This window comes from Trachypithecus francoisi, unplaced genomic scaffold (genome assembly GCF_009764315.1).
Source record: "Trachypithecus francoisi isolate TF-2019V2 unplaced genomic scaffold, Tfra_2.0 Lachesis_group14, whole genome shotgun sequence".
Taxonomy (NCBI): Eukaryota; Metazoa; Chordata; class Mammalia; order Primates; family Cercopithecidae; genus Trachypithecus; species Trachypithecus francoisi.
The window spans coordinates 40,715,884-40,743,870 of record NW_022681459.1 but is presented as its reverse complement, the minus strand read 5'-3'; the positions used below and the strand labels follow the sequence as shown (position 1 = coordinate 40,743,870).

The 27,987-nt window shown below is 49.1% G+C and overlaps 1 long non-coding RNA gene across 1 annotated transcript; it reads right to left on the bottom strand.

Annotated features, from left to right (window-relative positions):
• Positions 1-1,666: 1,666 nt before the first annotated feature.
• Positions 1,667-27,399, bottom strand: LOC117096009. The gene is made up of 3 exons (XR_004442309.1): positions 26,530-27,399; positions 7,212-7,218; positions 1,667-1,677 (listed from the first exon to the last, which is right to left on the bottom strand). It is a non-coding gene; the product is annotated as an uncharacterized LOC117096009 (long non-coding RNA).
• Between the last annotated feature and the right edge of the window lie 588 nt (positions 27,400-27,987).

The window sequence follows — 27,987 nt, the reverse complement described above, 5'->3', positions numbered from 1 at the left end:
TTATGTCTTTCCATCTCCCTGGACTGTAAGGCCTGTGAGGATAGGGACCATGTCTGCTTGCTCCCCGGAGCCTGACTCACAGGAGCACTCGAAAAATTGAGTGCATGAACGACAGTTTTGGTTCCTGTGATATTTGCAGAGAAGGAGATGTTAATGGGACGTAGAGGAGGCACACTTGTCCCAGCTTAGGGGATGGGGAGTCCAGGAAGGCTTCCAGGAGGAGGTGACACGTTGACGGAAGCTTGAAGCCTGAGTTGCAGCTAGCCAGCTGGAGCATTTGGGGAGGGGCATCTGGCAGAAGGCAGCACATGAGCAATGGTGCAGAAGCGAGCACTTAGTGCCACCTTTGGGGACCAGGGCTGAGGGTCAGTGGTCCAGGCAGGGCTGGAGATGCTGGTTCATGCTTCTTGTCCTGAGAGTCCCAGGTGCCTGTGAGAGTGACAGAGTGGCACAGCCTGGCCTCCGCTCGCTCCATTACTCCAGTGGTTGTTGAGGGACCTGTGAGTCACCCCCTCTTCTCCCCACTTTGCCCACATACTGAGTTATTTTTATTATTATTATTATTTTTGAGACAGAATCTCGCTCTGTCACCCAGGCCGGAGTGCAGTAGCGTGATCTCAGCTCAACACAACCTCTACCTCCTGGATTCAAGTGATTCTCCTGTCTCAGTCTCCCTAGTAGCTGGCATTACAGGTGTGTGCCACCACACCTGGCTAATTTTTGTATTTTCAGTAGAGACGGGGTTTTACCATATTGGCCAGGCTGGTCTTAAACTCCTGAGTTCAGGAGATCCACCCACCTCAGCCTTCCAAAGTGCTGGAATTATAGGCGTGAGGCACTGTGGCCGGCCTGAGAGTTATTTTTAAAGCCACCCTGCAGGGCCCTCCAGGCATCCCAATGTAACCATCCTCTCCACTGCCAGTTTCCTCCGGAGGTGAGCGTCAGGAAGCCCGTGTCATGAGTGGGTGCCAGCTCAGTGGTCCTCACCCCACCTGCGTGGTGCCCCACCTCAACCACCAGAGACCCCGGGTGGGGAGTAAAGGTGGGACGCTCTGACTCAGCAGGCCTCAGAGGAGCATGGGACAGCTGGCCTGGGTGATTTTTATTTAGACCTACTGTGTGCCACAACCACTGTGCTGGGTGCTTTAAACCAGGGGTGTCTGTGGGCCAAATCCCACCTGTTTGTACCCACCCTTTACATTTTTAAAGATTGTAGAAACAAAAGACACCATGGGATAGATTGTATGTGGCCTGAAAATAGGTTTGCCAGTTTTGGCAAATAGAAATTTAACAAATAAAAATAATTTGCCACATGTGGCAAATAAAAATTCAGAATGCCTTGTTTAAATTTGAATTTCAGAGAATCAATCAATTATCCATGTAATATTTGGCGCATACCTATACTCAAAAGATTAGTCCATGTTTATCTGAAATTGACATTTAACTGGGCATCCTGTAATGTATCAGGCAGTCCTACCCCAAACCTTAAAACATTTGCTACCCAACCCTTTACAGGAAAAGTTTATTGATCCCAGCATTAAACACATATCAATGGAATCTAGAGCCAAGGGGGCTTAGGACACTGCCTGGAACCTAGCTCAGTAAGCATTAGCTGCTGGTGTTAGTGTTACTAACGTAGCCTGATTGATCCAATCGTCAGCATTTACTGATCTCCTGCTGTGTGGCCGGACACTGTCCTAGGGACTGAAGCTCTTCATGAGAGAGATGGAGGCTAAATGAATAAGCCCAGAGATGTATAAAGAGAAGTCAAATGCATGAGTCCTAAGTAAGAGTACGCAGCAGAGGAAAAGGGTAGTGATGGCAGGTGTGAGGCCCTGTTTTAGACAAGGTGATCAGGCAGGCTCTCCGAGGGGGAGATTTTTGGAGCCGACTACAGAATGGAGTGAGGATGTGGCTTTCTGGGGACTACCCTGTCTCTAGCCCTCATGGTGTGCCCGGCCCTGTTCGAGTGCTGTGTGTGTTTTGCTCATGACATCCTCACACAGCAGTCTTATGAGGTGATGCAGGTACCATCCCCATTTCACAGATGAGGAAACTGAGGCCCGAGGTCACCCAGCCAATGGCAGAGCTGGAGACTGACCTGTTTTTGTTTTTACCCCCTCCCTGCTCCCCCCCCGGTCCCCCCTCCCCCACACTCTCCCCGCCCCCCCCCCCCCCCCCGCCTAGAGTGCCTCCCTTGATCTGGCACCAGCTGTGTGCTGGGTCCTGTTTGAGGCTCTGCCTCTATTTTCTGCAATCTTTATGACAGCTCTGCACCCTGGGGCATGTGAGTCTCATCTCGGGTTCAGAGGAGTAAAGTCAACCCAGTGTGGGGAGGCAGGGACGAGTAGCAAAGTTAATGTGGAACCTGGCAGGACTCAAGGTGAGCAGCAGAGGGTGTGGACAGGTGGCAGGTGAGAGGACTGGAGAAGACAGGGCAGGCCCAGGAGACCCAGAAGTCCCCCTTCCTGCCTCACAGATTGCCCTGGGTTTCCCTGCCTGGAATTAGCGCTCACTTGCCCTGAGTCCCTCCTGAGATTAATCCTGTTTTTATGCTGTTTAAATATTTGCAGGTAGAGAGAGGGAGGGAGGGTGGGGCTGGTTTCTGAATGGTTGCAGGGTGGGGCTGGAGGTGGTTGGGCAGGTGCTCAGAGGCATGATGTGGAGGGACAGGGCTGGGCTGCAGTCTCAGAGGCCAGCTAGGTCCCGACTAGCCAGGAGGTGGGAAGCCCAGGGAAGGCAGCACTGAGCTGAAGGATGCCTTAGCAGCTGGCCATTCACCTGACACTCATGGGCATCTCCTGGGTAGTCCGTGTCATCTCAGGCTCCTCTATCATTTGAAGAAACCCTGCTGTGCATCAGGCACCATCTCCAGGATCTCATTCAGGCCTCTCACCTTACCCCTAAGAGGGAGGGGTGCTGGTTACCACCCACCTCACTTTACAGATATCCACATGAGGTTGGAAACTTGCCCAACATCACACATACAGTGAGTAGCTGAGGATTCGACCCCAAGTCAGTGACTCCACATACTGGGCTCTCAGCCTCTCTCAGCTGCCCCCTGACACCCTGTTCTTTATGCTAATTTGCTGGTTCCAAAGGGAATGAGCTCCCCATCATTGGAGGAATGCAAGCAAATGTTGGAGCACCCCTTAGAATGGATGCTGCGCAGGGATAAAAGCCTCCTGACCACCTGGACCTTTGTGGACCCGCGTCTCCTGAAAGACCCCCTTTGGGTGTGATTGGTGCAGTCTCGTCGGGCGCCCCAGGTCTGCTAACTCCCAGTGCGGTGTTTCTTTTGTTCCTCAAGTTCGGAGAAGCCGAGGAATCCCTTCTCACGGGTTTCCTAGCACCTTGATTTTCAGATGCCCCAGTTCTGGGTGGGACTGGAGGCTATAAGGGCTATAAGGCAGGCCATCAGAGAGGCCTAGTTTGAGTTCCAGCAGTGCCCTTTCCTGGCTGTGTGACCCTGGGGAAAATTGCATAAACTCCTTGAGCCTCAGTTTATATACCTTTAAAATGGAGTAATAATGCTCTTTAGAGGATTAAATAAGAATTCTATAAAAGCACCTGGCACATAAAGTATGTTCAAGTAAGGAACTTAAATTTGCAAGGGAAAAAAACCTCATTAAAAAGGGGGCAAATGACATGAACAGATACTTCTCAAAAGAAGACATACATGTGGCCAACAACCATTTGAAAAAAAGCTCAACATCCCTGATCATTAGAGAGATGGAAATCAAACCACAGTGAGCTGCCATCTCACATCAGTTAGAATGGCCAAGGTTGCAGAGAAAAGGGAATGTTTCTACACTTCTGGTGGGAGTGTAAATTAGTTCAGTCATTGTGGAAGACAGCAACAGTTCCTCAAAGACCTCAAGACAGAAATACCATTCGATCCAGCAATCCCGTTACTGGGTATATACCCAAAGGAGTAGAAATCATTCTGTCATAAAGACATATGCGACTGGGCATGCTGACTCATGCCTGTAATCCCAGCACTTTGGGAGGACGAGGCGGGTGGATCACCTGGTCAGGAGTTCGAGACCAGCCTGATCAACATGTTGAAACCCCTTCTCTACTAAAAACACAAAAATTAACTGGGCGTGGTGGCACGCACCAGTAATTTCAGCTACTCAGGAGACTGAGGCAGGAGAATCGCTTGAACCTGGCAGGCAGAGAGGTTCCATTGAGCTGAGATCGCACCATTACACTCCAGCCTGTGTGACAGAGAGACTCCGTCTCAAAAAAAAAAAAAACAAAAAACAAAAAACAAAAAACAAAATATGCACACCAATGCTCACTGCAGCACTATTCACAATAGCAAAGGCATGGAATCAACTTAAATGCCCATCAATGGTAGACTGGATAAAGAAAATGTGGTACATATACACCGTGGAATACTATGCAGCCACAAAAAAGAATGAGATCATATCCTTTCCAGGAACATGAATGGAGATGGAAGCCATTATCCTTAGCAAACTGATGCAAAACAGAAAAACAAATACCACGTGTTTTCACTTACAAGTGGGAGCTAAATAATGAGAACACATGGACACAATGGGGAGCAAGACACTGGGGCCTATCGGAGGATGAAAGGTGGGAGGAGCAGAAAAAATAACTTGGCTAATAGGCTTAGTACCTGGATGATGAAATCATCTATACAACAAACCCACGTGACATGTTTACCTGTATAACAAACCTGCACATGTACCCTTGAACTTAAATTTTTTTCTTTGAAAGGAACATGTTGAAATAAATAGTCTCTTACTTTATCATTTGGTTCAAAATAGCCTCCAGCTTCTGCTGTGAGACAAGGTGTTCATTAGAACAAGGGCCCATTAGAACAAGGGCCACCTTTGAGTAACCTGGGGTAGATTATATGAAAAGAAAAAATCCGTGCCTCAGTTTCCCCATTCTAAAATGGAATAATTTGGGGACTTACATCATCAGGGTTGTTGTGGTTACACACAGTTCCTGGAGCATAGTGAGTGCCCAAAAAAAGTGAATAATGAGCTTCACCACCATAAAGTTCCTGCACACAGGCCACAGTGATCCCAGACCACCACTGCCTCGGGACCACCCCAGACTCCCTGGCATCTGTCAGCCTTCAAAGTGGATCAAGCCCAAGCCCACGTCTGAGAGGCTGGAATGGGAAAAGAGTGAGCTGAATTCCAGCTCTTCCTTCCAGGGCTGCCTGGCCCTCTTCCCCCTGTCCACAGTCTGGTTTGTGCCCCGGGATGGGTTTGGAGGAGTGTGCAGCCTCCTCTCTTCCTGCATGGAGACAATGCCCTTTTCTGCAGTGTTCAAGGGTAATAACCTGTTACCCTCCTTGCTAATTACCAGCCTTTTCAATTTCATCTCCTGGCCTTAGGCTGTCAGCCTGTCATTAACTCCTGGGGAGATATTCTAGCAGATAGCTGGGATATCAGACTTCTGGGGAGATATATCCAGTACTGGGTAGCAAAGGTGGGAGAGGTCCTCACTTCTCCCAGCCCGTCCCTCAGGCTGAGAACTACATGCGCACTTAACATCAGCAGCTCCAGATTCTTTCCCAAGGTAAGAGGTTTACAGCCAGCTTCCTGGCTGTGTGACTTCAGGAGAGGAGCTTAACCTCTCTGAGTTTTGAGATCCACAGCTGTAAGTGGACAACCTTCTCCACTCTGCAGCGTTTGGACCTGAGACAGTGTGAATACTGTCATGATGGCAACAGGAAACGGCTCCTGCAAACTGAGTACATTAAGGCAAATTTAATAAATGGGCTATTGACTGGTGGTGGGAGGGAGGGCCTGGTCCAGCTCTCAGATGGATGCGTGGATGTGCCGGCATGGTAGGAAGAGGTGGCAGGAAGGGGATGTGAGGAGGAGAAGGAGGTGGCACCCCAGTGCATCAACAGTGCACTTCGGGGTGAGGCCAAGGCCATCTGGGAATGCAGAGCCTCTTGGAATTCCCATGCTTTGTCCTCGCCCACAGCAGGGGCAGCTCATCTTCCTCCTGCAGCTCTAGCACCCAGCATGGATGCACAACAGGAGAGACACAGGTGCCAGGACTACCTGGGCCCAGTGGCCCTGATAACATCTGCTGCAGGGCCCCCCTCTATGCCTTTTGTGTCTGGGAGGAAGCACAGCTCACCAGGCTCCCTGTTCTCCTCCGATCCCCTTCCTGCCACCACTTCCCACTCCCGGGCCTCGGCACCATTCACCTTGCTGACCCCTGCCCCCTCCCCAGCCCCAAGCATGGACTGCACCAGGAGAAGCCCAAGCCCTGCCTCTCCTGCTCCTGCAGCTGCTTCAGCAGCCCCTTCCCCACTTCACAGTCAACCCCACGTGGGGGTCCCCTCTGAACGAGGAAGACAGAGACCCTTCACATTCCTGGGCCTCAACCACAGCTGCAGCAAGAGCTGGCTTTGCCTTCCCCGTCTCTCAGCACCAGCAGGATGGAATTCCCATCCCCAAAGTGCATGGATTTTCCTGTGTTCTCCAGACAGAGCCCCACATTGCCCCCGACTCTAGTGGTCCTCTCTGCCATGGTCTGTGGATTGCTGTATCTGGAGCCAGTTCCAGCCCTGCAGCCAGCGCATCTGCTAAACTGGCTCCCCAGCCAACAACTGACTTGGAGGTCACCCCCATGGATACCAGTCCCCCTTCTCAGCTTGTCCTCCTGGGGCCTCCTGCTGGCTCCGGTGGAAGCTTCTTTCTATCTACCCAGGCCCTTTTGGTGCCCCACAGCGACAGCACAGTCCCAGCCAAGGACACCACCGGCCTGGCTGACCTGAGGTTCTCTGGCTTCACTCCAACATTGAAACTTTCTGTTAGACTGCAGCACAGTCCAGGCCGCATCTGGGATCCCGGATGTGCAGCAGCATGGAGCCCCCACCTGTAGAAGCTCTCTCCAGTTTCTAGGCCTGGCATCTCCAGCTCCAGCCCCGGCCTCAAACTCTGCTCCAGCCAGCCAGGTCGGGGCACCACAGCATACTCAGCCATAGGGGGTTCAATACCCACCACTTCCACCTTGGGCACCCCTGCCAGTACCCAGCTGCCTTTTGCTGCACCCCTGGCTGTATCCCATCCTGACCCATCCACTGCCTCTGCCTGTGAGCTGCTGCCCACAAACCCCTCCCTCAGCCAATATCCTCCCCAGCATTAGGCGGCTCTGCTCAGCATTTGGCAGCAGGAGTCCAGCCCCCTCAAGCTTGGTGGTTTCAGCCGCACTTACAGGCTTTGGGAACAGAGAGGTGGCCCCAGCTCTGGGTTTCAGAAATGAATCCCTCAGCAGCAAAGCGGCAATGAGAAGGGCCCTGAGCACCACAGACAGCAGTGAGATGTGGGGGCCTGAACCCCAGGGGCCCCCCAAGCAGAGCACCCCCATAATGACAGGAACCCAGCATGAGGAGCAACTCTGTTGGGAGGCACTGTTTCAATCACATCACCCGTGGGGGATCATTAAGTAGACACCCCCAGTTACAAGTTGGGGACCCAGTGCCACTGCAAACAAGGCTGGCTTCAGGTGCAAGTCTGGGCCGGCCTCTGACCCTAGCAACCCCACTACCCGCGGGGGCACAGCGAGTAGGAGCCTGGCCTTTTGCGTCCCCTGGTCTCCTGTCCAGGGTTCTGCTGAACACAGGTCTGCTAGGCCATCCTCCAGTTCATCCTATAGGATAATTTCCCCATGTCAGACTTGAGCTATAAATTTTAGCTATAAATTATTTGCCTAGACCAAGGTCCAGAAGAGTTTTCTCCATGTTTCCTTGTAGTATTTTTGGAGTTTTGGGTCTTATGTGCAAATCTTTGATCTATCCTGAGGTAACTTCTGTATTTGGTGGAGCACAGGGACCCAGTCTAACTCTTCTGCTTGTTGTTATCCAACCTTCCCCCTACTGTTGAACAGGGTGGCCTTTCCCCGATGTGTGTTTCTGTCGGCTCTGTTGAAGATCGGTTGACTATGCATTTGTGGCTGAGTTCTGTCCCTCTTACTTTGCAGGGTTCAGCTTCCTGGACTATTCTTACAGGTTATTGAGTGACTGCAGGTTTTCCAGGTGCAAGCAGGGTGCAAGCTATCAGTGGCTTTACGATTCAAGGGTCTGGAAAACAGTGGCCCCTTTCCCACAGCACCACTAGACAGTGCCCCAGTGGGGACTCTGTGTGGTGATTCCAAGCCCACATTTCCCTTCCACTCTGCCCTAATAGAGTTTCTTTGTGAAGGCTCTGCCCCTGCGGCAGGCTTCTACCTGGATATTCAGGCTTTCCTATACATTCCCTGAAATCTAGATGGAGGCTCTAGCTATACCTGGGACCCTTTGATCAGAGACAGGAGCCAGAGCGGCCAGCATGTGGGGAGCAGTGTGCCAAGGCTGTGCAGGGCAGTGGGGCCCTTGGCCTGGTCCAGGAGACATTTCATTATTTCTAGGGCTGCTTCTGAAATATGCGCAGAGTATACTAGTTTCCTTACTCCTAAATGAGAGCTAAGCTTTGTGGATGCAAAGGCGTAAGAATGACACCATGGACTTTGGGGACTTAGGGGGAAAGGATGGAAATGGGGTGAGGAATAAAAGACTACAAATTGGGTTCAGTATACTGCTCAGGAGATGGGTGCACCAAAATCTCACAAAAACTTATGTAACCAAATACCACCTGCTCCCCCAAAACCCTTGAAAATAAAAAATGTTTTCAAAAAAAGATAAAACTGCCCTCAAGGAAAACTGTTTTTGCAGGACACTGCCAGCCTGGAAAAAGGGAAATGCCGAACCTCTATCCTTTTAGTCTCACCAAAGAGGGGAAAACTGAGAGGCACACCTGGAGGTCACAGCACATGGCCTTGGACTCCTAGAAGAGTTATCACAGGACTTGAAAACACTTTTTTCCTCCCTCCACATCACACCACCCCATCCTCGGGACCCCTGTATATTACAGGGAGTGCAACAGAAGGAACTGCCAGTCTCAGGTCTTACGACAAATCTCTAGTGAACCCCCCCCAAACAATAAGGAAGACAAAAACATGACCAGGTGCAGTGGCTCATGCTTGTAATCCCAGCACTTTGGGAGGCTGAGGTGGGCAGATCACCTGAGGTCAGGAGTTCAAGAGCAGCCTGGCCAACATGGTGAAACCCCATCTCTACTAAAAATACAAAAAAATTCTGGGCATGGTGGGGGTGCCTACAGTCCTAACCACTAGGCAGGAGAATCACCTGAACCTGGGAGGCAGAGGTTGCAGTGAGCGATCGTGCCACTGCACTCCAGCCTGGGGAACAGAGAGAGACTGTCTAAAAAAAAACTAGTGGTTTCACCACCATGTGACCTTGGCCATCCTTTTGTTCTTTCTGCATCAGTTTCCTGCATAAAATGGATAAGATGAGGATAACACTGCAGGGTTTGGAATGGTGCTTGGTATTAAGCAGAGACTTGGCGTGGGTTTTATTTGTGTTGTTTGTTTTTAAGACAGCCTCACTCTTGTCCCAGGCTGGAGTGCAGTGGTGCGATCTGTGCTCACTGCAACCTCCGCCTCCCAGCTTCAAGTGACTCTCCTGCCTCAGCCTCCCAAGTAGCTGGGATTACAGGCATGTGCTACCACACCAAGCTAATTTTTATATTTTTTATAGCCCACTTCTTATCCTCTTGTTTTTTGTTTTGTTTTGAGACAGAGTCTCCCTCTGTCACCCGGCTGCAGTGCAGTAGTGCGATCTTGGCTCCCTGCAGCCTCCACCTCTTGGGTTCAAGAAATTCTCATGCCTCAGCCTCCCACATAGCTGGGACCACAGGTGCATGCCACCACTCCTGGCTGACTTGTTTTTCCTTTTTTTTTTTTTTTTTTTTGGGATGTCGTTTTGCTGTTGTTGTCCAGGCTTGAGTGCAATGTTGCGATCTTGGCTCACTGAAACGTCTGTCTCCTGGGTTCAAGTGATTCTCCTGCCTCAGCCTCCCAAGTAGCTGGGGTTACAGGCATATGCTACCACACCCAGCTAATTTTGTATTTTTAATAGAGATGGGGTTTCACTATGTTGGCCAGGCTGGTCTTGAACTCCCGACCTCAGGTGATCCACCCACCTTGGCCTCCCAAAGTGCTGGGATTACAGGCATGTGCCACCATGTCCAGCCTCCTTATCCTCTTTTGCCTTTAAAAAAAAACTGCTTTTGGGCCAGGCACAGTGGCTCACAATCCCAGCACTTTGGGAGTCTGAGTTGGGGGGATCACTTGAGTTCAGAAATTGGAGGCCAGACTGGGCAACATAGCAAGATACCATCTCTTTAAAAAAAAAAAAGACTGCTTGTAACAGAGGTTGAATTAAGCACTCCCCAAGCACTCCACACTTGGAAGTGTGTCTGGGGCAACTGTTCTCAACCTTGGCCCAAATAAACTCTGTATTAATTTTGCCTCAATTTCTTTCTTTAGGTCGACAGTCCCTGTAACAATACACCAGAGGCACAGGTATAAAAACATGGCCTTACATTTTTCATTAGTGTGGAAAATAAATACTGTGTATACAAGGTGAAAAAAAATCTAAACAATGCAGGGAACGAACCCCAGGCTAGGGGACATTGAAGTTGTGCTCAGCCTTTAGCTTCTTTAAACACTGTTGTGCTGTGTCAATAAGTTCAGGTTAACCTGGAGGAGAAATTCGCAGAAGTAGATTGGCTGGTTAAATGGCACAAGCATTTTCTATCTAGAGTTGTACCAGTTGACGCCACCACCAACCTACAAGAGAGCCTGGGTCCCCACGCAGTCACTGGTGTTCGGAGCCTTCTCCTTTTTGCTCTTTGCCAGCCACCATGTTGTTGGGTGGCATGACATTTCCCAGAACTCCGTTTCCTGCGTGTTTCTGGTTAGGGTGAGCCACAAGAGATTCCTGTGCAAGATTTGGCAGAAGTGAAACACAAGTCATTTTCTTAGCTCGCTCTCCAGTCACAGGCAGAGGCCAGGCCTGCAACTGTTCTGCCTTTCCTTGGATCTGCCTTCAGCTGTGCCGACTCCTGGGCCACATGTGTGACAAAAGGTCCCAGCTTTTCAGGAAACCCTTGTCACCCATGGCAACAAGATAGGACCACTCGTGATGGCTCATACTTGTAATCCCAGCTATTTGGGGCGCTGAGGTAGGAGGATCACTTGAGGCCAGGAGTTTAAGACCAGCCTGGCCAACATAGTAAGGCCCTGTCTCTACTGAAAATACAAAATTAACTGGGCATGGTGGCACATGTCTGTAATCCCAGCACTTTGAGAGGCTGAGGCGGGTGGATCATCTGAGGTCGAGTTCAAGACCAGCATGACCAACATGGTGAAGCCCCGACTCCACTAAAAATATGAAGTTAGCTGGGCGTGGTGGTGACACCTGCAGTTCCAGCTACTTGGGAGGCTGAGGCAGGAGAATCGCTTGCACCCAGCAGAAGTTTCAGTGAGTTGAGATTGTGCCGGTGCATTCCGACCTGGGCAATGGAGCGAGACTTCATCTCTCAATGAATAAATATTCGGGCATGCTGGTGCGCACCTGCAGTTCCAGCTACTTTAGGAGGCAGAGGCGGGAGGATTGTTTCAGACTGGGATGTCAAGGCTGCAGTGAGCCGTGATCCCAACACTGCACTCCAGCCTGGGTGACAGAGTGAGACCCTGTATCTAAAAAAAAAGAAAAAATTTCCGTTTTTCATTTCTTTTTTTTTTCTTTTGAGACAGAGTTTCTTGTTGCCCAGGCTGGGGTGCAATGGCACCATCTTGGCTCACTGCAAATTCCGCCTCCCGAGTTCAAGCAATTCTCCTGCCTCAGCCTCCCAAGTAGCTGGAATTACAGGCACGAGCCACCATGCCTGGCTAATTTTGTATTTTCAGTAGAGACAGGGTTTCACCATGTTGGTCAGGCTATTCTCAAATTCCTGACCTCAAGTGATCCACCCACAAAAGCCTCCCAAAGTGCTGGGATTACAGGAAGGAGACACTGCGCCTGTTCAAAAATGCAAGTTTTTCTTTTTTTTTTTTAGAGACAGTTTCGCTCCTCAGTCAGCCTGGAGGGCAATGGTGCAGTCTCAGCTCACTGCAACCTCCGCCTCCTGGGTTCAAGCAATTCTTCCACCTCATTCTCCCAAGTAGCTGGGATTACAGGCATGTACCACCATGCCCGGCTAATTTTTGTATATTTAGTAGAGACGGGGTTTGGTCACGTATATGTGTGTGTATATGTATATATATGTGTGTATATACATATATATACATATACGTATATATGTGTGTATATATAGAGAGGGAGAGCGTGCAAGGGAGAAACAGACACTGAGACTGGGTCTCACTCTGTCACCCAGGGTGGAGTACAGTGGCGCAATCAACGGCTCACCTCCTGGGCTCAATCGATCCTCATGCCTCAGCCTCCTGAATAGCAGGGATTGCAGGCATGCACCACCATACCTGGCTAATTTTTGTTTTTTTTGTAGAGATGGGGTTTCACGATGTTGCCCAGGCTGGTCTCGACCTCCTGGACTCAAGCAATCCTCCCAACTCACCCTTCTCTTTTAAATTTTGAAGCCCTCAAAATCACCTTTGGGGACAGGCACAGACCATAGGCTGCTCCTGTGATTCTGTTTTTTTTTTTTTCCTCCTGGGCATTGTCCTTAACCTTGGCAAAGTAAACTCCTAAACTGATTGAGTAAACTCCTAAATTGATTGAGACCTGTCTCAGATGCTTTCTGGTTTACACTACTACAAGCGATTTTACTTCAGAAAAGGTTTTTTAATTTGTGGCTGGTAATGTAGAAATACCATTGATTTTTGCATATATTCCTTGATTCCAGTTGATGCAGCTTTGATGACTGGAGGAACACCAGGGTTTTTGTTTTGTACTGATAGGATTAATGACACCAACACACATGGAGTGGTTTTTTGTTTGTTTTTAGTTTATTTTTTTGAGACAGAGTTTTCACTCTTGTTACCCAGGCTGGAATGCAATGGCATGATCTCAGCTCACTGCAACCTCCGCCTCCTGGTTTCAAGCAATTTTCCTGCCTCAGCCTCCTGAGTAGCTGGGATTACAGGCGTATGCCACCACACCTGGCTAATATTTGTATTTTTAGTAGAGATGGAGTTTCACCATGTTGGTCAGGCTGGTGGAGTGGTTTTAAGGAGCAAAAGGTGTAATAGGCAAGAAAGAAAAATAAATACAGAAGACAGAGAGAGGAGAGAGAGAGAAAAAGAGAAAGAAAAAAGAAGAGAGAAAAAGCTTCTCCGTACAGGGACAGAGGGAGGGGAATTTGAATAACTAGAATCCATGTGTGAGTCAGAAAAGTGGTTGCTTTTATTGGGATGCTGGAGGAGAAGGTGTTTGATTTGCATAAGGCTCAGGGGATTGGTTTGATCAGGTGTGTTATTTACCTAGCCAGCAAAAACTGGCCCTTTTACTTTAGCCCTTTAATATGCAAATGCACATTGCCATGTTTTGAACACATGGTGTTATTTGGAGGTGGTCATGACACTTGATACACCTGGTGACAGATGATGGTGGAAATTGCCATATTGAGTGAACCCAGTTTTTAATGGCTGGTCTTTGCATATTAAAGGTTGCTGGCTAGGCCCTTTAAGCTGCTCTTTTTTGTTGTTGTTGTTAGAAAAGAGATGGTTTGGGGGTTGTTTTTTATTACAGGAAAATTTTTACCAAGAACCTTTACCTTTATTATTTGCCTAAAAGTTATTTTTAATAACTTCTGTATTACAATGACCTGCTCTCATTCACCTAAGTTTCTCGAGTATCTACAAATAATGACTGTAAAAGTTAAAGAAAGAGGAACAAAACACGAAAAGTGGCTCAACAGTCAAAGACAGATTTATTTTGGAGAATAAATCTGAGAGGGGCTTCTGGCTGATTTCGGTTAGGGGCGCGCTCTATTACAAACTAAGAGTATTTATTGGTTTTTTTAGGGTGAGAGGGCTTATCACTAGCTTGGAATGTTTCTGTGTGGGGGAGAAGTTTATGGTGGGGTTGGAAATCTGGTCCCAGGGGAGGTTATCTTGGGGCTAATGTCTCTCTGGCCGGAGGGGAGGTTATCTCGGGGCTGGCATGTCTCCAGTCAGGGAGGGTTTAGAATGTTTCTGGTCGGAGAGATTATTTGCGGTTTATGGTCATGCTGACCTTAGCCATTAGGCTGATGCCCTTTGGATTTAGGCAGTTTTTGATCAAGGTGAACTTTAAAATGACGGTGCTTGTCCAAGATGGCGATGTTCCTGCTCTGTCAAAGAAAGTTTCATGTCCTCCTTTCCAATCTTTATGGGTTTTGTTTTTCTCACCTTATTACATTGGCTAAGACTTCCCCTATACTACTGAAAGGAAATAATGAAATAATTCTTAGCTTGGTTTCCATCTCAAAAGGGAGGCTTTTTATGTTGTGCCTTTAAGCATGACACCGTAGGTTTTTGTAGCCGCAGTTTATCAGATTAAGGAAGTTTCCTTTCATTCCCAGTTGCCGAAAATTTTTATTGTAACTGAATGTTGGCGAATTCTATCAAATGCTTCTCTGCATCTACTGAGATGGTGAGTGACTTTTCTTCTTTTTTCTGTGAGTGTGGTGAATTGTGTTGCTTGATTTTCTTTTTTCTTTTCTTTGTTTTGTGACAGGGTCTGGCCGTGTCATCCAGGCTGTGGGGCAGTGGCGTGATCTTGGCTCACTGCAGCCTCCACTTCCTAGGCTCAAGTGATCCGCCCACCTCAGCCTCCTGAATAGCTGGGACTACAGGTGTGTGCCACTATGCCCTAATTTTGCATTTTCATTGCTGGTAGAGACAAAGTTTTGCCATGTTGGCCTGGCTTGTCTCGAACTCCTGGGTTCAAGGGTTCCGCAGGCTTCAACCTCCAAAAGTGCTGGGATTACAGATGTGAGCCTTGATTTTCTAATGGTCAGTCAATCTTGCATTCCTGGAACACACCAAAATTGGTGGTGATTTTTTTTTTTTTTTTGCTTTCTGTGTCCCTGGATTTGGTTAATTCATGTTTTGTTTAAGAGTCATTCATCTCTAGGCCGGGTGCAGTGGCTCATGCCTGTAATCCCAGCACTTTGGGAGGACAAGGCGATTGGATCACGTGAGGTCAGGAGTTTGAGACATGGTGAAACTCCGCCTCTACTAAAAATACAAAAATTAGCCGGGTGGTGACAGGTCCCTGTAATCCCAGCTATTTGGGAGGCTGAAGCACAAGAATCACTTGAACCTGGGAGGCAGAGGTTGCAGTGAGCCAAGATCGAGCCACTGCACTCCAGCCTGAGCGACAGAGTGAGACTTTGTCTCAAAAAAAAAAAAGTTATACAACTGTTTATGAATCAAATAGACTTTTCCTTCTTGACATTTTTTTCACTAGACTTTGCTTTCAAAGTTTTGCTTACTTAGAGAACTAGGGAAGAAGCCTCATCCCAGAATCCATGATTGGGGTAAGGCAAGGAGGCTTGAAATGTGCTCAAGGCCATGCTTTTCTCTCCTTTCCCAGGACACTGGAGCTTTGGCAGAGAGCACAGTGCTCCCACTTACATTCATACCCAGACACCCTCCAAGACCCATACACACAAGCCCCCACCACCTAGAGGGAATGCATCTGCTTCCAGAGCCTGCAGAGCATTGTTGATAACCTAGGATATCAACTTCTTTAGCCACATTTCCAAATAAGACAAGCAACCTCCTACTGGCAAAATCTGGGTTCTCCTCTTCTGATTTGTCAGTAGAAGACTTCTCCAATAGACCTTGGGGAATTTGGAGGACACAGAGTCACTCTCAGGAGATTGGTGGTGCTGCTCATGAATTACTCAGAGTTTGCTTGACTTGGGCAGTGGCTGGAGTGAATGGTGGTGTTGGTCGTCAAGCAGGAAGAGAGCTGCTGCTGTCCTCTTTGGCAGAAGAAGCATGACCAAAAAAAGAGAAAAAGGAAAGAAAAAGCAGGACATGAATGAGAAACAGAGTTCTTGGCCTTGTAGCTAAATGCCACCTAATGTAACACCAATAGTCTACATATGGCTCTATCTCTATGCGGTGATTCAATCGTAGCATTCCTTCTGTCCTCCTGCCCTGTTTGAAGTCCAACTAAATTGACACTATCTTCTTTACATCTTCCAAATCCGTGAGTCCACATATGCTGCTGTTGCGTCCATCTGCTGTAGAGGATTCGTGCTTGATGGAAAGCCAACTTTAATTGAGAGGACAGGGATCAGTTCCAGGAAAAGCATTCTATTCTATTTAGTATTCCTATGTCAAAAATATAATCATTTATAGAAGATTGGAGAAAAGTTATCCTATTGATGAAAACCACCACTAATCATACGCTGTGTTTCTCCCAGTCCTCATTTTCTGTACTGTGTGTGTCCACTGGGTTGGTGGCTGTGCAGGCCACACATGTCAATCAGCAGTGAGACTGTTCATGATGGAGGAGAGGCCAGGTGAGTGCAGAGGGTCTTGAACCAGATGCACAAGCAAGTTGCAACAGATGAAGGAAACCAGACTAGTACTCAAGTGATACTTTGAGTTCCTTTTTTTTTTTTTTATTTGAAACAGTCTCACTCTATTGTGCAGGCTGGAGTGCAATGGTGCGATCTCAGCTCACTGCAACCTCAGACTCCCAGGATCAAGAGATCAAGAGATTCTCCTGCCTCAGTCTCCTGAGTAGCTGGGATTACAGGCATGCACCACCATGCCCGGATAATTTTTGTATTTTTAGTAGAGAAGGGGTTTCACCATGTTGGTCCGGCTGGTCTGGAACTACTGACCTCGTGATCCACCCACCTTGGCCTCCCAAAGTGCTGGAACTACAGGTGTGAGCCACTGCGCTCACTCCTTTGTTTTTTGAGAGGGAGTTTCGCTCTTGTTGCCCAGGCTGGAGTGCAATGGCATAATCTCCTCTCACTGCAACCTCTGCCTCCTGGGTTCAAGCGATTCTCCTCAGTCTCCCAAGTAGCTTACAGGTGCCTGCCACCACACCTGGATAATTTTGGTATTTCAGTAGAGATGGGGTTTCACCATGTTGTTCAGGCTGGTCTCTTAACTCCTGACCTCAGGTGATCTACCCACTTCGGCCTCCCAAAATGCTGGGATTACAGGTGTGAGCCCCACTGGATTCCAGCTGGCAGAGTCAGAGCTTTCCCCTGTGCTCCGAATGTGACCCAATGGCCTGGTGCTCTCAAGGCCTGGCAGAGTCCTGTGTGTGTGTTCCCAACAGCTGCTCCCTGCACAATGCTGCTGGGCCTGCACTCAGAGCAGCCCCTCCCTCAGCCTCCTCTGTCCTGAGGTCCCCTCTCAGATTCCTGAATCAGTGATCAGGTAGGGTCTGAGGGATCCAGGAGAGGGGAAGTGAATTTGCATGAACAGCCCCTTCTTTTCCCTGGGGGCAGGAGGGAAATTAGACAAGCCTGAGACAGCCCAGCCCCACTGTGAGGGTCAGGGGCTGTGTCCACCACAGCCTGGATTCCTCTCCTCCTCATATCCCTCTCTCACTGCACAGGTAGGGACAGGCCTCAGAGACCCAGGGAAGCCCCCAGACTCTTTTCATCTCTTCTGGGTCTGGCCCTGAGAATCTTCACCCTGGTCCTTGACCCAGCCCAGTGACTGACTGTGTCTGCAGGTTCCCTCTCCAGCCTGTGCTGACTCGGCTGCCCTCCCTCTCTGCAACCCTGGGAGCAACTGCCAGACTCCCCTGCACCCTGAGCAGTGGCTTCAGTGTTGGTGACTGTGGGACACGCTGGAGATGGCAGAAGCCAGGGAGCCCTCCCCAGCATCTCCTGAGCTACCACTCACATTTAAATAAGCACCAGGGCTCCAGCATTCCCAGCTGCTTCTTTGGAAGCAAAGATACCCCTGAAAATGCAGGGATTCTTCACATCTCTGGGCCCCTGTGCCTGGACCAGTGACGCTTCTTACAGTGACACAGGCAGGTGAGGAAGGGGGACAAAACCTACTGGCCCCCCAGATGCTGGCCCGTCTCTTACTTTGTTGATGTTAAAATGTATCTACACCACTGATACCGCTTTAGAAATTCAGAATTTTTTTCCATTTATTTTTGTTTACTAAGTATGAAGACTCAAATGACCAAAACACTTTTCAAACCAACACAACTATACATAGACATAGTCTTAGAGGAATGTCTGCTGTTAATTACCTTTGGATCTAGAATTCACATCCAGAGGGTAGCCTATAAGGAATTGTGTCCAGCCTGCAAGTGAACAGACCTGTCATCCTCTCCCCAGGAGCCTCCCTCGTGCCTCAGAGACTCCACGTCGGCCCCAAGGAGACTCCCTGCTCTCCCTCCAGGGACTGCAGCGGGGACAGCACCAGGCCTTGTCCAGAAGAGACTTCCATCTCTTATCAAAGCAGGATGATTTTTTTTTCTTTTTTAGGCAGTCTCCCGCTGTCGCCCAGGTTGGAGTGCAGTGGTATAATCTTGGCTCACTGCAACCTCTGCCTCCTGAGTTCAAGCAATTCTCCTGCCTCAGCCTCCCTGAGTATCTTGAACTGCAGGCAAGTACCACCATGCTTAGCTAATTTTTTTTTTTGTATTTTTAGTAGAGATGGGGTTTCACCATGTTGGCCAGGCTGGTCTTGAACTCTTGACCTCAGGTGATCTGCCCATCTTGGCCTCCCAAAGTGCTGGGATTACAAGTGTGCTCCACTGCACCCGGCCGCATTTTTTAAAAACCCAATTTATTATTAAAACATATAAAGGAGAAAAGCACACTTTTTACATTCATGGTTAATTCAACTATATATTAAAATGAATCACAGTGGAAAACATCGGTAACTCCATAACCTTGCCACTGACCTCTTATTCAGTTAAAGGAGAGATAGTCTTAAAACAGCTGGTGGTGGGGCCGGGCGCGGTGGCTCACGCCTGTAATCCCAACGCTTTGGGAGGCCAAGGCAGGCGGATCACGAGGTCAGGAGATCGAGACCACCCTGGCTAACACGGTGAAACCGTCTCTACTAAAAAATACAAAAAATTAGCCAGGCGTGGTGGCGGGCGCCTGTAGTCCCAGCTACTTGGGAGGCTGAGGCAGGAGAATGGCATGAACCCAGGAAGCAGAGATTGTAGTGAGCTGAGATCACACCACTGCAACCCAGCCTGGGTGACCGAGCAAGACTCCATCTAAAAAACAAACAAAAAAACAAAAACAGAAACAAAAACAGAAACAGAAAACAAAACCAGCTGGTGGTGGTTCACATTAAAATCAGGAGAAAGGTGCTACTGTACACAGATGATTCTTCTCAAATGTCATAGATTTCTTCTGTACTTGCTTAATTAGTGGCTGAAATGATAGTAATTGTACTTTTTGTTATTTCCATTTCAAATCATGAATAGAATGATTTTTTAAATCAAATTACATCATTGTTGAAGTCCAAGTGAACAAGAGGTATGACAAGTGAGTACTCATCTGTCAGAGTGGCAGGGTTACTGAGGAGGTGACAGTCATTCACTCACTCTGAAACAACTCTTCAGGACTCCTAACATAGAAAGGAACGTCTGGCCTTTACAGGCTTTGATAAACAGGATCTATTCCTGTTATAGCAGAGGCCTCGTTCATCTCCAAAGCGCATGGAGGATCCTCAGACCTGGGCCAGAGACCCTCAGGGTACTGTGGTTTAAGGTCTAGTGACCCAGAGACCCAGGGAAGGCCCCCACAACATCAGATGGAGCCCACCACCTGGTGCTTGGGGAGGTGGCCCCTGCCCAGTGCGGGAAAGGGCGTGGAGGCGGCACATATGCAGTGGGAGGGGGAGGGGGAGAGGAGGGGAGAAAGGAGGAGCCTGGGTGCCCTGTGGGGACAGCAGCCACCATCCTCTGTGGACATCCTGTCGCTGCCTCCATTCTTGCCCTACCCAGAGGACTGGGGGGAGGCCAGTGAGATGCTGGCCTTGGTGCCAAATTTAAGAGGGGCCAGAGATCTCAGGAATCAAGGTTAATAATATTTTAATATGATATTTAAAAATAAAAATTAGGCCAGGCACGGGCTAATTACGGGCTCATGCCTATAATCCCAGCACTTTGGGAGGCCGGGGCAGGCTGATCACTTGAGGTCAGGAGTTCAAGATCAGCCTGGCCAACATGGCGAAATGCCATCTTTACAAATAAAAAAATTAGCTGGGCATTGTGGTGTGCATCTGTAATCCCAGCTACTTGGGAGGCTGAGGTAGGAGAATCACTTCAACTTGGGCGGTGGAGGTCACAGTGAGCTGAGTTCATGCCACTGCACTCCAGCCTGAGTGAGAGTGAGACCCCACCTCAAAAAAAAAAAAAAGAAAAGAAAAGAAAATGTAATTCAAAGAAGTTCACAATGGACAAAACAGTAACTCTTTAGTGAAAGCTAGTGCCTGTCCAGGCCCCTATAGGGGTTGATGCTTCTCCTCACCCCTCGGGCTTGTCTCCTCCACAGGCCTCAACATTCCATAAACTCTCTCCACCCTTACCTGCCCCACAGGCTCTTGGGGCTGGACTGACCACTTCCCTCCCAGGCTTCCAGCTCCAGCTGGGAGGAGCCAGGTGGGGTCTGTTAATGGGGGAGCCTTGCCTCATTGTACGTCTCCCAGTACCTGTACCCCAGCTGTGCCATGTGGAGCCCCCCTTCCCACAGAGCCCCAGGTCCCTTCAAGACCCCTTGGCCAGAGCCTATGGCTTCCTGTCGCTTTTAGTTGGGGCACAGCTCTTTTTGGTATGTGAGACACTGGCCTACACTCTAGCTCTTCCATCTCAGAGTTGAACCCAAGCTCTTCTCAAGGGCTCGTCAGACCAGGCGTGAGTCTCCAACCCCTTTGAAATATTTTGGATGGGAAGGGGGGGCTTTCTTGGCTCCCCTACTCTGGGGCGGTGGAGGGAAGAGCGGAGGGTCTCCTGGTGTGCCTTGGCCCCGCAGCAGTGAGCTGCTGGACCTCCCAGGGGTGGCTGCTGCCTCTCAGGCCACTGTCCCCTGCTATGGCAGATGTCCCCTGAGATGCCAGCGACCAAAGGCTGGCCCTTCCTGGGTCCTCTGAACCTTCCCTCTCAGCCCCTGACATGGCTTCCCCCACAGCCTCCTGCTGGCTTCTCAGGCCCCTGGCCAAGCAGCTTCAGGGGGTGACAGGGAACTTGCAAGTTCTCTTTTCAAACCCACCCAGTTGCTCTGCAAAATCCTTCCTGAGCCCTGAGGCCAACCAGCAAGGGAGGGGGTGTGGCCGGTCCACCCTCAGTGCCCTTTCCTGTCATGCAGGGGCCCACGGTGTCATCAGCAAGGGTCTGATCCACTCACTGGTGTGGAAGCTGCAGAGGAGCAGCTCCAGGAGCTCATCCTGGACCCGCTGGCCTCTGCCTGCAGAAGGATGCAGGAGAGGGTCTGGGCACCTCCTCTCGCTGAAGAAGGCGAGAACAGGAGAAGCACTGGTGATGATCCTGACACTCAGCGGTCATCGAGAGCCTCCTGTGTGCCAAGCATTGTCTCCAAACCTCACATTTAGACAACCCTCCAGCGAGGCGATGTCTGCCTTCACAGGTGAGGAAACGGAGGCGCAGTGTCTTGTCTCTCACCCCAGGCCACACGGGATCACAGTCTACATCCTGGTCTCAAAACTGGGGGAGCACAAAGACTCAGAGCTTGTGGTGGTTGGGGGGTGTTCCCACACTGGGCCCCTCATTGTGAGGATGGGCCGGTCACCGACCCCCAGAGTCCCTGCCTTGGCTGTGGTCATGTCCCCTTGCTGGGGGGGCCTCTTGCCTTCCCTAAGTCCTGGCTTCTCTTTCTTCTGAGAGTCTCATTAGAGACCCGGGTGAGTATTTCTCCAAGTGTGGCCCCTGAACCAGACCCCGGGTGGTCTGTGGAAATGCATGTTCCCAGGCCCCATCCCGGCCCCATCATTCTTAGGTTTGCACAGAGGTCCCTTTCCGTGGGACCAGGAGAGTGGCTTTCCAGGAGAGAGCTTTCTCTCTCAAACTGCGGCCTCCCCAGCCTTCCCACATCCTCCTGTGTCCACTGTGACCACCATCCTTGCTGTCACTTTCTGTGTCATCCCAAGTGGAGCTCCTGAGGACAAGGCTTTGCTCTATTTGCTGCTCCAGACCCAAAGGTCACAGCAGGGGAGCTTTGGCCCCAAGTTGAGAATTACCTGGCCCAAAAGAGTGCTGAGGTGGGAAACGCAGCTCTTGCCTCAGTGTCTCGCTACATGAATGAATCAGGGAATCCCTGCAGCTAGGGGACAGGGTGGCACCTCCCCTGAGACTGCAGGCACGAGGGTCAAAAGAGGGCTAGGGTGTGAGGGGGTAAGAAGAGGCCCCCACAGGCTGTTAGAAATTCCGTGTTGGTGGCCTGCCGAGAAGTATGTGGCCCTGGATGCACAAGCCATCAGCCTGCTCCTGAAGCTGCTACACTCATCCATGGGCAGGGTGTGCCTGAAGGCCCCCAAGGCCCTCACCACGCTGCCAGAGGCCCCTGAGGGTTGCAAGGTTGTGCAGGCCCACGTGCACATCTTCTGTATCCTGGAGGAGGACTCTGACAGCAAGGCTTACGAGGACAAGACCTTACAGCAGGCGACCCAGATCGCCATCGATGTCTTTGAGTGGAAACCCTGAGCCCCTCATTGGGTCAGACCTGATCAGCCACCTCTGCACCTGAATCAATGTGCTCAGTCTCTTTATTTCAAGTGGGAATGGCCTTCTGTTCCTTCTTACTCTCTTGCCAAAGGTGAAATGCCAGGCCCAGAAGCACCAGGTCCTGGATGGTACAGGCCGAACCCAGTGCTGGGGATGGGTGGGAGGTGGCCTTGTAGTTAGTTTCAATTAAGAATGTAGAGGAGATGGAGACCTCAAGGGACAAAGCTGGGGGCCCTGCAGTGTGTGCTGCTGTGGTCTTTGGGTCAGCTCCTCGGATGGCCATCGACCTGGATGAAGAAGAGACAACCCCTTTTCAGTGAGTGCAGGCTCCCAGCTTTGTGCACTGTGATGTCATCCCACTAAGCAGCCTCCACACCAGCATCTCCTGGGCTCCTGCCTCTGCAGTCCAGGCTGAGGAGAAATTAGAGATGTGGGAACTCATCAGCCAGGGACAGAGGTGCCTCTGTTACAAGGGGAGGGCCAAGAACACAGCCTGTGTTGGGACCTAGAAGTCCTGAGCACCAAATTATTGCCTCCATTCTCCAAGGCCCATTTACCACACCATTATCAGCTTCTGGGATTTAACAAGCTGTTGCCAGGGGAGGTATGGGAGCCAGCCTGGAAGAGGCAACTGATCGTTCACCTGTGGCCCAAACACACAAGCTGCCACCCCAGACAGCTGAGGCTGGACAAGGGTAGTGGGACAACCAGTGGCTATCAGCCCACACTGTGGAGGGAGCCTGCTGTGTTGAGACCCCAGCTCTACACCGACTGCTTACCTATGGAGCCTGGGGCAAGCTGATTAACTGCTCTGTGCCTCAGTTTTCCTAGCTCTAAAGTGGGGATACTAATTGTGCCTATCATAAGTGGGTATGATTTTGGCAGTGCCAGGTGCATCATACTGAAAGTAAGTGCCTTGCACATTGTGGGTACCCAAGAAGCCAGTTTACAGCCCCTCAGAGGAGACGCATCAGCAGGCATCTGAGGGAGCCTGGAGCCCTTTATCCTGCAGGTTCCTGGGGTCCTATGCCCAAGAGAAGCTTCTCCCTCACTCCACAGCAGTCTATAGAGCACCCCCTGACCAGGGGTACACCTGTTAGTGCAGGTGTCAAGAGGGAGCCGTGAGCTTCTCTGGGCTCTGACCCACCCTGGCAGGACTGTAGATGGTCCAGAACCCTGCCTTCTCCCAGCCAGGCCCTTCCCTCCCTTTTCAAAACTCACAGCCTCCTCACCACTCTCTGCCTCAGACTCAGGACTAATCTCACTATGTCCTTCATCCCTGTTTGCATCAGGGGCTGTAAGAAGCTCAGCTCACCTCCCCCTCAAGACCCTGAATACTCCTTTTCTTACTCCATCTGCTGAAACCTTTTTTCCAAGCTCCCTGGAGGCCCCAGGGCCTTAGCCACTACCTGGAACATTCTTTCCTTTCTTGCTTGGACTGAAACCTAGCTCTCCTCAGACCTGCTTCCTCACCCTGGGCATCCTCCTATGTGGGGCTGCTTTCCTCCCTCCCTGCCCCTCATACCCTCACTGGAGTAGGACAGGTCCTTACAGACCATCTCCTGTGCCTGTTTGGAGGAGCCCTCTGGTTCTGAATCCCTGCACAGGTCTGTAGTCCTGGCCCTCTCCCCTCCCCAGCACCACACCACCAGATTGCTCTTGTAGGGTACAACGTGCTTTCCACGTGGCTGACCCCAACCGCCAGTCCTCAGACTTCATCTTTCTTTAGCCTTGAGCATTTCCCCAGTGGAGCCTCACCACCTCCTGCTCCCTGAGGAAATGAGGCTACTTCTTTGCAATTTTGATTTTTCAGTAACGCGCTATTGTGCTCTTTAAGAAACTGATACACATCATGGTGTGTTTAAACCTTTAGGGAAGTGGGAGGATACTGGGGGCTGCTGTGTGAGCCCCTCTATGCCATACCAAGTCAGACCAGTGAGGGAAACTGGACCACTAAACTGCAGGGCTACCTCCCCCTCCAGGATGCTTTTCACATCTTCTATGATCCCCTCACTGGAGACCTTCCATGGCCCGGACTCATCTTAGGCCTCCCTGTTCTCTCCATGTGCTACTGGGGTGCCTGCAGATCAGATAATGAGCGGTGCTGTCACTGAACTGACTGCCCACGGGGACTCGTGGTCTTTGGTGCATTCCAGGCTCCACCACAGTCTCTGCATCCACAGGCAACTGTGGTCCTGGCTGCTCTCTGCTATCAGGTTTCCCTTCCATTTTTACTTATTGCCTAAAGAACTTCATATAAAATTCTATTTAACAGCAGTTTATCTCAGACTCCCATATAGAACACATCAACTATTTTAATTTTTTTCTTCTTTCCTATCACTGTCTAAAAGCACATTTTAGATCAGTGTGGTTGACTGTATATAATTTTTAACCTATTAGATGGGCAATTTTTTTTTGAGACAGAGTATTGCTCTGGGTGATTCTCTTTGATTCTCTCTGTTCTCATTCCATGAGAACAACCACATGCTCTATGGAAGCATAATCCTTCAATTGCGCTCATATAACCTGTAACTTTTCAGTCCCTGAACCAAGAGCCTCTCCATCCGAGTTTCAGCAAGACCAATTTCTGAGCCATGGAGCAATGGGTAACACCAGCGCTTACTAAGCTCACATGCCCAGCTGTGGAAGCACATTTCATTTTATGGTAAGTCTACTTTGCCACTACAGGCAGTGTAGCATGTTAGTTCATAGACTAGCCTTTGGTGTTAAAGAGATCCAACTCATGGTGTGTCTCATGAGTAATTTACTTAGCTGAGACTCACATTCCTCATCTGTATAATGACTATAACTAAACTAATTCTGTCCCGAAGTGATTGTGACACTTCAAGGAGGCAAGACAGAGAAGTGTCCATATAAGATCTGATACTCAATTTATATCTATTATTATTTGCATTCTTATAACTTAAGCACCTGCTTATTAACTACAGTCATATGTGGCAGAATGACATTTTGGTCAATGACAGACCACATGTATGACAGTGGTCCCGTAAGATTATAACAAAGCTGAAAATTTCCTTTTGCCTAGTAAAGTCGTAGCTGTTGGAATGTTGGAGCAATGCATTACTTACGTGTCTGTGGTGAGGCGGTGTAAACAAACCTACTGCGCTGCATCATTAGAGTCAAACAACATTTCTTTTTGGTAAACATTTTAAGTAATACGTTATACAAATGAAAGACTAAACAAAGTGATGGTTTTTAGAAGGAGATAAAACGAAGAGTCAATGAGGATTTGGAGAAATGGCTACTCACGTGTGCTGTTAGAGAGCATGAATTGGTGTCATCATTTTGGAAAAAGTTTCGCATTATCTATGACAATGAATGATATGCCCCCTTCTAATAGTGTACTCGGCAGAAGTGAGTGCTTGTGTTATTCCAAAACCACTGACAAAAATACTCAAAGCACCATTACTTGAAACAGCCACAATTATATTAAAAATAACCCTGGCCAGGCACGGTGGTTCATGCCTATAATCTGAGCACTTTGGGAGGCTGAGGCAGGCAGATTGCCTGAGGTCAGGAGTTCATGACCAGCCTGGCCAACATGGTGAAACCCTGTTTCTACCAAAAATATAAAAAATTGGCCAGGCATGTTGGTGGATGCCTGTAGTCCCAACTGCCGGGGACCAGCCCTGGCGTGGTCAGGGTACCCCAAAGGGGAGAGGCAAGGCGGCGAGAGACAATAAAGACACCAGACACAACATGCAAGAGGACACAGACAAGACTGCAGCCCAGCAAAGGGCTGACAGCCCTGAATGATTTTTACTATAGGCTTATACAGTATTTTATAGAACAATTGTCAATCAGCAGAGCATCAGGCGATTACATCATTATATATAGAACAATTGTCAATCAGCAGAGCATCAGGCGATTACATCATTATATATAGATTATCAGGATATTCTCAGAAGTTCATCAAGAACAGTTCTCTTCATGGATGGTCAGTTTGTTCTTCTTTCCTTGGTTACCTGGCGCAGGCCATGCAGGAGAGGGACGGCCCGGACCCTGATCGCATAAGGCTGCTCCTGAGCAAGGCTCAGAGCCCTCTGGATGTTGGCAAGGCCACTTCCAAGGCCTGTGCAGCAGGTGGCACTGGGGGACTCTCCTGTATCCCTGAAATAATCTATGCTATTTTGCTTTGCATTTGGTTGATCATATATATGCAGACAACTATTGGAGGGGATTCACGGTGAGGTCTGGGGAGTGTTACTCATTCGGTAATAGTACTGCCCACCCCCACTCCAGATCCTGGAAAACGAGGCAATACCCATGAGCTGGAAAGATAGAAGAGAAATCTCACCACATTACCCTCAGAAAATTTGGCCCTGGGCCTGTCCCTTCCATATGGGTTAATGGCCAGTGGGGGTATGTGATGGGAACACATAAGAGAAAGGGAAATATGATATCTCCCTAAAGGCAGAAATTATATGCACAATTTGTCATGGTAAAGTTCCCATCTTATTTCATATTCAGGGGATTATATATATATAGTGAAAGAATGGTGTAAATAAATAAAAGGTTAATTCCATGAAAAGATTTGAGTTTGTGGGATACAAAAAGAAGACAAGGATGTTAAACTTGATGCCCTAAACAAAAGAAAGAAAAATTGTTGTACATAGTTATACAATCAATGTTAAAATATAACTTTGCACTCTATACACTTTAAGAAACTGCTGCGTCAGTTCAAAGCTTATAAACAATTGTGCTGCTGTAATTGTCCCTGCAACCTTTTCCTCAAGGCCACACAGGTTTACTTCAATAGTCCTGTTTAGCACCTGTAACCGCAAGAGCCACCAAGTCTGAAATAAGACTTTGTTATGTTAACCATTAAGCTTGCCTATCTAGTTCCATAGAAAGAAAATCAGGATTCCTCAAAAGGGTAACCAAGGAAAGAAGAACAAACTGACCATCCATGAAGAGAACTGTTCTTGATGAACTTCTGAGAATATCCTGATAATCTATATATAATTATGTAATCACCTGATGCTCTGCTGATTGACAATTGTTCTATATATAATTATGTAATCACCTGATGCTCTACTGATTGACAATTGTTCTATAAAATACTATATAAGCCTATAGTAAAAATCATTCAGGGCTGTCAGCCCCTTACGGGGCTGCAGTCTTGTCTGTGTCTTCTTGCATGTTGTGTCTGGTGTCTTTATTGTCTCTCGCCGCCTTGCCTCTCCCCTTTGGGTACCTTGGCCATGCCAGGGCTGGACCCCGGCAGATTGGCGCCCGGGACAGGGACCTGAAGGGGTAAGTATAATATTAAGGTAAGATTTTGGGGCAAGGTTGGACTTTACCTCAAGGGATTCTGCAGGCCCCCTGGAAGTTCCAGGTAGAGAGAGGAGGTAAAAAGTACAAGAACATATTACTGAGAAGCTAGGTGCCATGGGAAATTCCCATAGTTCAGATAGAAGCTT